The sequence below is a fragment of the Balaenoptera physalus genome, assembly GCF_965194825.1.
Source record: "Balaenoptera physalus genome assembly, chromosome: 3".
NCBI classification, from domain to species: Eukaryota; Metazoa; Chordata; class Mammalia; order Artiodactyla; family Balaenopteridae; genus Balaenoptera; species Balaenoptera physalus.
Window position 1 is genome coordinate 121,045,275 of NC_138890.1, and position 12,077 is coordinate 121,057,351.

At 41.2% G+C, this 12,077-nt stretch overlaps 1 long non-coding RNA gene across 1 annotated transcript in view; it reads right to left on the reverse strand.

Moving 5' to 3' along the window:
- Positions 1 to 1,621: 1,621 nt before the first annotated feature.
- Positions 1,622 to 12,077, reverse strand: part of LOC309658619 — a 473,127-nt gene continuing 462,671 nt past the window's right edge. Inside the window, exons 2-3 of the long non-coding RNA XR_014262326.1 lie at positions 2,327 to 3,937; positions 1,622 to 1,803 (exon numbers count right to left, since the gene is read on the reverse strand). This is a non-coding gene — a long non-coding RNA (uncharacterized lncRNA). The remainder of the gene's footprint in view (positions 1,804 to 2,326; positions 3,938 to 12,077) is intronic.

Genomic DNA, 12,077 nt, shown 5'->3' on the forward strand with positions numbered 1-12,077 from the left:
TTTCCCAGTGGAAGGGTTGGGTGGCCAGTGCAGGGAGTGAAAAGTTAATCCAGGCACAAGAGCACTGCACCCTAAATGGAATGCATTATCAGTTTTGAAATTGACTTATGTCTATACCACATTGAGTCTCCTCTCCCCAGTCTCTCCCTCAAGGGTGATCTGACCACGCAGTTAAAGTTCAAAGCAGTTTTTTTGGGTACCTTCATATTTTATTCTTTCTCCGCAGACACTACTCTAGCTACCACATCATCAAACATTAGCTACAACAACACAGTTAGCTCTTAAGTGTCATGGCAAGGTGCCACGAGACTCGGCTATGTTGTCCTCTGAATTGAACTAAGAAAACACATCATGGAAATGCTTAGCTTACATTATAACTGTGTGCCACTGGGGCCAGTTACATAACCTCCCTGTGACTGATGGCATAATAATAGTCCCTCCCTCAGGGGATTGTTGAGATGATTAAATAAGTATAAAATAAATTAGGGCAGTTCCTGGCATGTGGCAAGTACTCAGTAAATGTTAGCCATTATAACCATTTCCTACACCCTCGGGTAAAGTTTGATATACCTAGTCTCTGTGAAAACATCCTGCATTGTAAATACTAGTGTATAAGTCTTTTTCACCCCTAGCTGAGGGCACCAGGTGGGAGCCCCTTCATACCTGCATTTCTAGCAGCCAAGGAGCCAGTGATGCTGGATACATGCGTGAACAGGTGCTGGAAAAGTAGGGGGTGTCATTAGGACTGGGATGTAATAAAAAAAACTGTGACCCCAAGGTCCTTTAGCCTGTGAGAAGAGTGAATCTGTTAATTGGAGGATTTGCCCAGAGATCATAAAGAGAGAGTGGAGAGGACTAGTTAGGAATTCTGTGTGACCTTAAGCAAGTTGTTTACCCATTCGTAGCCTCAGTTTCTTTATCTGTAACATTCAGATAAGACCTCACAGCCTTGTGTGAGAACTGAGCGTGGTAACAGGAGTAAAGTGCTCGGCACATGACAAGCATTAAGTAACAACTATACAACAAAAATATAGCTAGTATAAAAGGAAGAGTTTGCCGGCCAGCAGTTGTGAGTAGCTCAACGACAAAAGCCAATAATACCACCACCTGATGCCTCAAGCTCTAGTTTTACCAAGTACCCTCTAGATAGTGATTTGGTTTCCTGTGTACACTTACCTAGAAAACGAGATGGGACTCATCAGCCAACACGAGTCCACTTGACTCTTTGGGGGTCTTGTTTAAAATGGGCACTTATTTTCTCTGAGAGTCCTACTGAGGTGGAACAACTCGTGGTGAAATAAAGGGGTGTTTCTGGACCTGTAAAGGTTCATGATACCCCACCCCCATGCGCAAAGGCACATGGTAGCCCGTCTTATTAGGCCACCCAGCCCAAGTGTGTTCACTGGAAACAACAGCTCACCTCCCCCTGTCTCTCTTTCACAGCAAGAAACCACCAATAGATGACAAAGTTAGTTAGAATGAAGTTAATGAATGCAGCACTAGTTCATAGAAGAACAAGTTATATTGAAATACTCTTTTATCCTGGGAATACTCTTTTGGAAGGCACACTGATAATTCTGGCTCCTATTTTTATATAAAATATCATATTTTTAATGGTTTGAAAGATATATTATTAGGTTTTTAAAAGTCAAATGCAGAAGACTGTATATTATCCCAAAATTCAGGTAAAAATGTTTAAATGTGTAAACTATCTCTAGAAAGATTTACGATAAACTTGGTGGCCTAGTGTGAGAGGAGCTGGGTGGCCGAAGGACAGGGACGGGGAGACTTTTCATTGTGTGCCTTTTTTTTTTTTTTTTCCAACTTTTAGTTTTATTGATCTTTGCTATTGTTTTCTTTGTTTCTATCTCATTTATTTCTGCTCTGATCTTTATGATTTCTTTCCTTCTGCTAACTTTGGGTTTTGTTTGTTCTTCTTTCTCTAGTTTCTTTAGGTGTAAGGTTAGATTGTTTACTTGAGATTTTTCTTGTTTCTTTAGGTAGGCTTGTATAGCTATAAACTTCCCTCTTAGAACCGCTTATTGCTGCATCCCATAGGTTTTGGGTCGTCGTGTTTTCATTGTCATTTGTCTCTAGGTATTTTTTTATTTCCTCTTTGATTTCTTCAGTGATCTTTTGGTTATTTAGTAACGTATTGTTTAGCCTCCATGTGTTTGTCTTTTTTACGTTTTTTTCCCTGTAATTCATTTCTAATCTCATAGCGTTGTGGTCAGAAAAGATGCTTGGTATGATTTTAATTTTCTTAAATTTACTGAGGCTTGATTTGTGACCCAAGATGTGATCTATCCTGGAGAATGTTGTGTGCCCTTTTGAATCTTCTAAATTTTGAAGCATGTGAGTATACTTGCTTGTTCAAAAACATTTTTAAAAGGCTAAGCAATTAATTGAAAGAATCCATTTCTGCCACACTTAGTAATTTTCTGAAGTTTCTTATATGCCTACGGTTAATTTACGCTCATGAACTAACACAGTTCAAAAATTGCATTTTAGTCATTCCATTCGTAAGGATATTTACTTTTGAATTCTCTTTTAAACCTCGTGTCACTTAGTTATTGATTTCCATTCACTCTTGTTTTTTAATCTCAACAAAATTTTTGAGGGGAATTTTTTTTTTTTAATTTGAAAGGGAGCAAGATAGTTCCAGTGATGGCCAGATAGTGTTTTCGGGGTGGCGGTGAAGGGAGGTGAGGTAAAAGCAAAAAGAAAAGAGGAACAGTTTTTAATGCAGGTTTTCTGTTTCCATTCATTATGAGATCATTCTGATACTTGGTTGAAGATTTTCTTGTTGAACTTGCCCTAAGTCTCTAGTCACCTATATAAAATGAATGAATGATTAGCTCAGAACTTTAGCAGATCCTTCGATTTACTGAAGACTCTCCCGACACCATTTCACTCCTAGGCACGGGGTGTGTGATATACAGCCCCACCCTGCCTGGGGAATGAGACACACAGAGCAAGTTGGGGAGGGAAGGGGAGCATTGCCAGGTCTCCTACCTCTGCTTCAGTTACCTTCCCCCTTCTCAGGTCACCTCCCACCTCAGGCCGCCCCTCCTCTGCACCCTCCCAGGGTCCTCCCCACAATAGGGACACACACAGACACACACTCACACTCAGCGCCTTGGGTCTACCGGAGAGGTTGTCAGACGTGCGCGTGCATTAGAATCACCTGCAGGGCCTCTTAAAACCCAGATTTCTGGGGCCCGCTTCCAGAGTTTCTGATGCAGAAGCCTGGGGTGGGACCCAGGAGTTTGCATTTCTAACAAGTTCCCAGGGCGATGCTGAAGCTGCTGACCTGGAAAGCACACGTTGAGGATCTCGTGTTTATATCTCTCCTCTTCTACAGGCCTGGTCTCTGCTTCTGGTTCCTTAGACAGGATCCATACCTATCAGTGATGTGACTCTAGTACAGCGGGAAGAGTTTGGTCTTTGGAGGCAAGTAAAGCAGGTTCACAGACCCTGTTGTTTGACGCTGAACAAGACTCTTCACTTCTCTCAGTCTCAATATCCTCATCTGTAAAGTGGGAATACTAATATCCACCTCATATAATTAAATAATTTAAAGTATTTAGTAGGCCTAGACCATATTAGATATTCAATAAATGTCAGTTTCTTTTTTTTTTTAATTTTTAATTTTATTTATTTATTTATTTTTATGGCTGTCTTGGGTCTTCGTTTCTGTGCGAGGGCTTTCTCTAGTTGTGGCAAGCGGGGGCCACTCTTCATCACGGTGCGCGGGCCTCTCACTATCGCGGCCTCTCTTGTTGCGGAGCACAGGCTCCAGACGCGCAGGCTCAGTAATTGTGGCTCACGGGCCCAGCTGCTCCACGGCATGTGGGATCTTCCCAGACCAGGGCTCGAACCCGTGTCCCCTGCATTGGCAGGCGGACTCTCAACCACTGCGCCACCAGGGAAGCCCCTAAATGTCAGTTTCTTTAACCCCACTCCCTTTCTTGTTGTGTAACAGGCTGATTACTACTTGAAGTGTTAAGCCTTCTAGGAGTGCCCAGGATGATAAGAGCTATTACTTATATTTGTACGACTCTTCACATTTACAAAATTAGTTAATACACATTATCTTCTGAAGGAAGCCTGAGAATCTACATTTTTAACAAACACCCACGATAATTTTCATATGCACCAAAGTTTGAAAGCAGCTAATATCCCATTTAACCCTCACAACAACCTGAAAGGTGACATTATTTACCAGATTGTATAGACGAGGTTCAAAGCGGTTAAGTGCCTTGTTGCGGTTACAGAATGACACAGTCCCAAACCTCTGGCTTGTGAACTCAATTCTTCAGTACAAGGATACTGACTGGTGGTATTTTAGGCATCAGAGACTGGAAAGTAGGGCAGATATTTTTGCCTTGAAAAACTATTTTTGGCATCACCTGATGCCTGATGTATGATTTGCAGGGGAGTTTGAAAGGCAGGTTGGTCAGTTCACATTCAGTATTGTCCAAGTATGTGGCTCCTGTGCCGTCAAGGTAAGGCAGGAAGCACCCTATCCAGGTGTCCTGCGGCCTTTCAACTCTGAATGGCTGCCCAAGCACCTTAGTGACCCTGCTGACAGACAAGCTTCCTCCTTTTCCATTCTTCTTTCCATAGCCCGAGCCTTAATAAGGGAAGGATACAGTTGCTCCTAAATATGGTTCTGGAAAAATCTTAATCCAGGAAAGAGCAAATCTTGGCTTGGACCTTTACAAGTGGGTATGGCCATAAGCCAATATACCACCAGTTGGGCTATTTCCTGCAAAAGGAAATAATTTGCTTATAAGCTACCTCCTTTCAGCTTCTGCCTAATTCACAATGTCCCAGAAACCAACCGTCAGAGCTGAACTTAATGAAACAACATATTTACTAGACATCCACCTGGCTTCTTATAACAAAAGTGAAATTCCATGCGGTTATCTATGTTAGAGTCTCACTGTTTAAGTGGCCATTTTTAATCAAGATTGACTTGATTTTCTGCAACAAACTTATCGTCTTCTGTACTTGACCTCCTCACCTCCCTGTCTTTGTTCTATAAAAGAAACTAGCATCCAAACCCAAGCAAGATGGTTCTTTGGGACCCTAGTCCACCATCTTCTGGATCTGCTGGCTTTCCAAATAAAGGTGCTATTCCTTGCCCACCCAACCACCCACCGCCACACACACGAAAAAAATTGACTTGATTTTCTCTCTGACCTTCCCATCCCGGAACCTCATTTGCTTTTTGCAAACTCCTCTTGTGCTCATGTGTAAGGAATGCCCCTCAGTCTACCGTGGAGATTTTTCTGTTATATATTTTGAGTAAAGGATGCTTGAGAGAGAAACATAACTACGGACAAAGGCAGTGAAACTAGTCAGAAGAGAAATTAATCCCTGGGTTGGTACAGAGTTTGACAACTAGAAATTGATTTCTTATACTGTACTTAAGGACATTCTACCTCCATGGCTGTGGCAGCAAAAAAATAAGCCAAAAATTTCCCCATGAGCTTTGGGAGGAAAATCCCATTTCCGCATCAAAGAAATGTTCTTTATATCCTTCTGCCTCCAATTAGAAAGAGAACATGATTTTTCTTGATGTTGATGTCCCAAGAATTCACAATAAGCCCCTCTGGGAATATGATACCTGTAACTCAGCAGTTAGATCTGGTACTTATGGAAAAGAGCTTGAATAGGGTTATCTACACTGGACCTTGAAATACTTTAGGGTTCAAACCCACTCTTTTACCCTCCTTTTACAGGTGAGCATGAGCCCAGATTGAAGTGGGTAGTAATGGACTCTTGGAGGAACCAGTAACTATAAAATAGACTATTTTTACATCATAGACACGGCCAATTTGCAGTGTTCACAGACTGTGATGAAATCAAATCAGAAACGTTAAAACCAATTTCTGCAATCTAGCTAAAGACCCGAAACAAAAGTTTATGAGCCTGGTAAGAGGATGAACACATAAGGTGCCCCCTGGGAATCTTCTTAAGATCACAAAAATATAAATCACAAGCCATTATTTTCTTTATACACTGTGAATTTCTCCAGTTGGGAATGGAAACTTTCAAGAGGAGTACCAACCAGTTCAGTCCTTTGATATCCAAAGTGGGACTTGTCTTATGGATGTGGACAAAGCCACTCATCTTAGCCATCTTCCTGCAGGTGTGCTGCTTCTTTGCCAGCTGGAATTCTCAGTCAGAGAGTCCAAGACTTGAGTCAGGGTCCTTTATGTTCAGTTCCAGTACAATTTTACTTAGTGCTAGACCTGTACTGATTTGCACTATAAAATTCTGGACTTCAACTCCAGTCCCAAGTAAACCTGATGCATGCTATGATGAGGAAGACAAAGACGGGAAGACTAGGTCCTGTGACAATACAAAGAATTTACGTGTAATCCAGAAGTGTGAGCAATAGATCCATTTATTCACCCGGTCATCCATTCAATAAGTGTTCATTGAGCTCCTGGTCAGAGGGCACTTTATCGCTCCAGGGCATGCCATTCACAGATGTTTCCACACTCTGCGTAAAGCTCCAGGGGAGCAAGGGACAGTCCCTGCCTTCAAGGGGCTCAGTGCAGTGAGAGAAAGGCACCAGTGGTCAGGCAATTACAGTACAGAGTGGAAAGATGTTAGGTGGAATAATTAGCACCGGTGAACCTGGAAGCTCAGAGGTGGGACACTTATCCCAGCCTTGGGGGGACCAAGGGCAGCTCCCTGGAAAAGGCTGCACCTGAGAAGGCTGCATCCTGCACCAGGTGCAGACAGGATGTAGCCAGGCCAAGAAGAGGAAGCAGAACAGTCAGGGTGAAGATGCAGCACGTGCAAATGCAGAGGGATGAGGGAGAGAGGGTGGGGTAACCAGAAGAAGCCATTTGGACCAACTGAGTAGACAGAGGAAAGAAGAAAGTTGCCAAGAAAAGGAGAGGAGAGAAGGGGGACGGGGCAGGAGGAAAGGAAGGGGGAGGGAGAAGAAAGGGCGAGCAGGAAAGGAGAGGAGAGAATGTAGCCAGGGCTCAAAGCTGCCTTGATTCTCACCCTCCCGGTGGCCTGGTGGTCAGACTCCCAGGGGCGTCAGCATGTGTCTTTGTTAGCATGTAACCACACTGTTTCTTATAATCAAAGGAATTCTAACCATGACAGGGATTCTTGATATTCAACAGACTGAAATGCAAGTAGGTTTTTTTTTATTGTTGCTGTTGTTGTTTTTTTAGCATGCAGCTAATAAGCATATATAAAAGAGTAGGAAGACTGGAGGTGGAAACAGCTAGTTTTGCTACTTTATTTACACCACTTTCTATTAAAAACTCTTTCTGCCACTTACTTGCTTCAGTCTGCCCACTTGAAGAAATGCTTGCTGGACAGTCCTCTTCTAATTGTTAGGCTCTACAGCTGGGCTTCCATCAATGGGATGATTAGGGTAAATATTGGTTGCTGACTTTTCAAAGCCAGATTTCAACTTAATGACCAACATACTCTAGTAGGAAAAGTGCTACAAAGGAAGTTTAAAAAAATAAATAACGAAACAAGTGTTATGTCTTCCTATACCAACTCTTTTAACTTCATAATTCCTACACTTAGAAAAAAAAAAAAAACACCCAGTTCAGCGACTAATAACTGCCTAACAACAATAATAACAAAAATAGCTTAACCTTATTTTGGAGGATTGATTCTTTTTCTCTCCACTTTACCACTTCCTACTCAATCATCATCTATTAATTTTTTTCACACCACACTCAGAAACCGATAACACAAAGTTACTGAACATAAACATTTCTAGCCTACCTCTTTCTTACAGTTTTGTTCCTCATTTTTCTTCTCACTTCCCCTTAAGGAGGATTTTTCTTTCTTTCCTAAATGGGCTCAAGCCCATAATTGGTCCCATGAAAGCTTGCGCAGGATCTTACTTTCAAACGTTTTCTCGTTGCAAAATGGCTTTAGGGCTCTAATCCCAACACAGCGATCTCCAAAAATACAGTGGCTATTTTTGAAAGAAAAAAAGAAATTCCAAGGAGTCTGGTTACAAATCAGTAATAGGCCCTGCACACAGTTGTAGCCATCAACAAAACCAGAAAGATTTTCACCTGTGCCCTACTTGGTAAACATCCTTGGTCTTTATTTTCTTAACCACACTCTCTAATTATAAACATCATCTTAAACTGTTAAAAGAAAGCAATGTACCATCGGGGTCATTAATGTTCCTCTTCTCATATCAAGCTTTCTATTGTCTCCTTAATATGTTCGTATTACCAAACGTTTTCAGTCCATCCCACCATTCCTTAGCCTCTGTGCCAAATGGGTTGTGCCCGAGGGCTTAAAATTAGGCCTCCAGCAATCAAGTGTGGCCAGCCCTCGCCTTCCTTTCCCTGACATCCCTGGGGAACCCTGTCACCATCCTGCTGAAGCCCTCCACAACCTCCTGAGTGAGCCATTTCCCCTGGTGTATGAACCACACTCCATCTCTACTTCCCTCTGGAAGTTTCAATTCTTAAAACTTGCTAAAATTGAATCGCTTCTTAATTTCCCCCCAACAAATTGAATTCTTCTCTAGGGGTACACTTTTCTCTCAGAATGTTTTTTTTTACCTTGTCTCTTACCTTTTTGCTGCCTGCTTTGTAAGCCTCCTTCTCACCTTGTAAGTTTTGTGTTGGTGTTATCCCTTTCTGCCCACTTAAAATGGGCAAAATATAGGTTGATTCTCTTTCTCCAAAAATTTTTTTCATACCTTAAAAACATCTGATGAAAATTGTTCTGTTTATTCAGTTCTCTTTTTTTAATTGAAGTGTAAGATTTACCATATTGTATTAGTTTCAGGTGTACAGCAAAGTGATTCAGTTGTATATATATATTTTCAGATTATTTTCCATGATAGGCTATTACAAGTTATTGAATATAATTCCCTGTGCTATACAGTAAATCTTTGTTGCTTATCTATTTTATACATAGTAGTGTGAATCTGTTAATCCCATACCCCTAATTTATCCCTCCCTCACTCCCTTTCCCCTTTGGTAACTATAAGTTTGTTTTCTATGACTGTGAGTCTGTTTCTGTTTTGTATATAGATTCATTTGTATTATTAGATTAGATTCCACATATCGGTAATATCATATAATATTTGTCTCTCTCTGTTTGATTTCATTTAGTATGATAATCTCTAAGTCTATCCATGTTGCTGCAAATGACATGGAAATATGCATGCAAATATTTCATTCACTTTTATGGCTGAGTAATACTCCATTTTATATATATATATATATATATATATATATACACACACACACACAACATCTTCTTAAGCCAATCATCTGTTGATGGGCACTTAGTTTGCTTCCATGTCTTTGCTATTGTAAAATAGTGCTTCTATGAACATCAGGGTGCATTATCTTTTTTAATTAGAATTTTTGTCTTTTCCAGATATATGCCCAGGAATGGGATTGCTGAATCATATGGTAGCTCTATTTTTAGTTTTTAAGGAACCTCCATACTGTTCTCCATAGTGACTGCACCAATTTACATTCCCCTCAACAATGTAGGAACGCTTCCTTTTCTCTACACTCTCTCCAGCATTTATTATTTTTGATGATAGCCATTCTATACAGTTTTAAAAATATATATATTTAAGCAATAGTTTCCCCCAAGTGTGGAATTGGGGCAGTTTTTGGGTAATGATTGGGAGGAGAACAGGGCACCTTTACATTTGATTTTAACTGTTTTTGTTTAAAGTTTTTATGATAATAATGTACTAATTTGTTACAAAAATTATTTTTTTAATTCACAAATACCTTTACATTGTTCAGAAAGGGAAAGAATTCCTACCTAAAGCTTTTTAAGCTCCTCTAAGATCATGGTCATCAAAATTGTCATGACCAAATAGTTATCCACTAAAAAGAAGAGGGGAACAGAGACAGGGAGAAACTGTGAACCTCAGGGAGAGAAATATCGTTCAAAGTCAGCGTTCCCTGTACGTTTTTCGGCTGTGAGCATGTGACCAAGTTCTGTGAGCAATCACACTTTGAAGGCTGAAACTATGTTATTTAGTCTGATGTCCCGTTATCAACTTCTGATCCAAAAGGGAAAAGTGTCTCTTACTTTTTCCTCCATGCAGTACTATATACTCAGAATTTTCAAAATCAGCACACGTTGTTATGTAATTAAACACACACACAAACACACACACTCACACACACACACATTCACACTCACACACACTCACACTCACACCCCAAACAAAACTCCTATTCTCCTGAGACTGAGAAATTTAATCAGGTTTCTTTCCTAACACCTAGCACTAGGTATAGTATTTGCCAGGGTCCCAGCAGGGATTTAGAGGGCAAAGGGCTCTGCTGATGCACACCAAAGAGGGCAGCCTTCCAGGGCCAAGAGCAGAGCAGTGACAGGTGGGAAAAAGATATAAGGGGAGGGATGAGAAAGATTCAGCACAGGTGTGATGACTAAGTTACTGTAGTAGTTACATCTTTATAGAACATCATATCCAGGTACTGAAGAACATATTTTAAAACTCAGTCATAGCCGTATGCCACAGATAAACCTGCCTGGTGGGTCTAAGCTTCAGGGTGCTGGCAACCAGAGTTGCAGGCCTAGAGAATTAGGGGGAAATTGCCTGTCTCTGGAAATGCTCTTTTCAATGACAAGCTGTTTAATTGTGACATACGTGGGTCACAATATTCTTTCAAGTCCCAGTGTAGGTCCAGGCCCCTTAAATAATCTGTCCCTCAGTTGCCTTCTTGATTCTCATAATCTATTTGCAAATCTCCAGGCCTTTCCAAACGTACTTATTTTGCAGCGTCTAATATTGCAATCTGAAAGTTAGCGCTCTCTCAGCATCATGTTCCAAAATAATGACTTTTTCTGAATTCCTATATAAAGAAAATTCTATCTACAGAATTAAATATGTCCTCAGTGTTTTCCACGCATCAATTTTTAAGTACTGGCATGTGTCTTAAGGTAGGAATTCTTTATTTCTGCCTTCTCACTTCATTCAAAATACCTTCCCTCTTAAGGGAATTTTTTGAGCAACTCTCTGTCTTACCAACTACCTTAAAATCTCTTCTGGAAGCTGTCCTCTGGCAAGTACAGTCTTACTTCTGTGAAAAGCTTTTCCTCCTGGTGGAATCATAAGCAAGCAATAGTCTCCGAGGTTATCTATGGCAACCCCTTCATCTGACTGATGAGAAAAAGCCTTCCTGCTTTTTTCTTTTTTAATGACAGTGATTAGATTTCAACTCATCTCTCCCTCTCCCATTTGTTCTCCGTTATCTATCAGTTAGGGTCTAAGATCTCCAACACCTCTAATAACTTAAGATAAAAACAAAAAACGATGGGGTTTCTTTCTCCCAGAGAGCCTTTCCTATATTCCACTCTGCAAATCAGTTTACTGATGACCCCGGGATTCCTTCTCGTAGTGTCTGGGAGGGCTTCCAGTGGGGATGTAGACTTTTGCTATGAATGGTTATTTCAGTTTCTAGCTTCTGGGACCTGGTGCTGGCATTCCCTTGTCACATCTAGATGTACTTTGCTCCAGAACTTTTCTGGATCCTTGTGGTGGAGTCGACTTATTTCCTATCGTGCAGCGGGCACATTCACAAGCACCCTCCACCCAACACACACACACCTGATCCTCACAACCCCCTGGGAAGCAGAATTATTGTTCCCAATTTAAAGGGGAAGAAACAAGTCTTGGCGATCCAGTGTCCCGTCTGAGGCAACTTAGCTAGTTGGGGGCAGAGCTGGGATACAAGCCTGAGTGTTCTGACTTCAACTCCTGCACATGATCCTTTTCCGTATATGTTACCAACTGAGTGCTCCGTTCTCCTCCTCTCGTTTACACCCTGCTCACCCTCTCGGTTCATGGGACCAGAAGAGAGATAAGAGAATGACAGAGGGGAAAACATCACCGGTCCCTCCCGTGGCCCACCTGGAGTCAAGGTCCCCCCAGAGCCGTCTGCTTGTTCTTTTATAATCCCTGGAAAGAATCAATAGCATTAATTTTTGACCATTTCTTCTTTCCTGCTCTTCCATCCTCTTGTTCACATTAATTTAATGTTAGGTTTACTGCAACATTT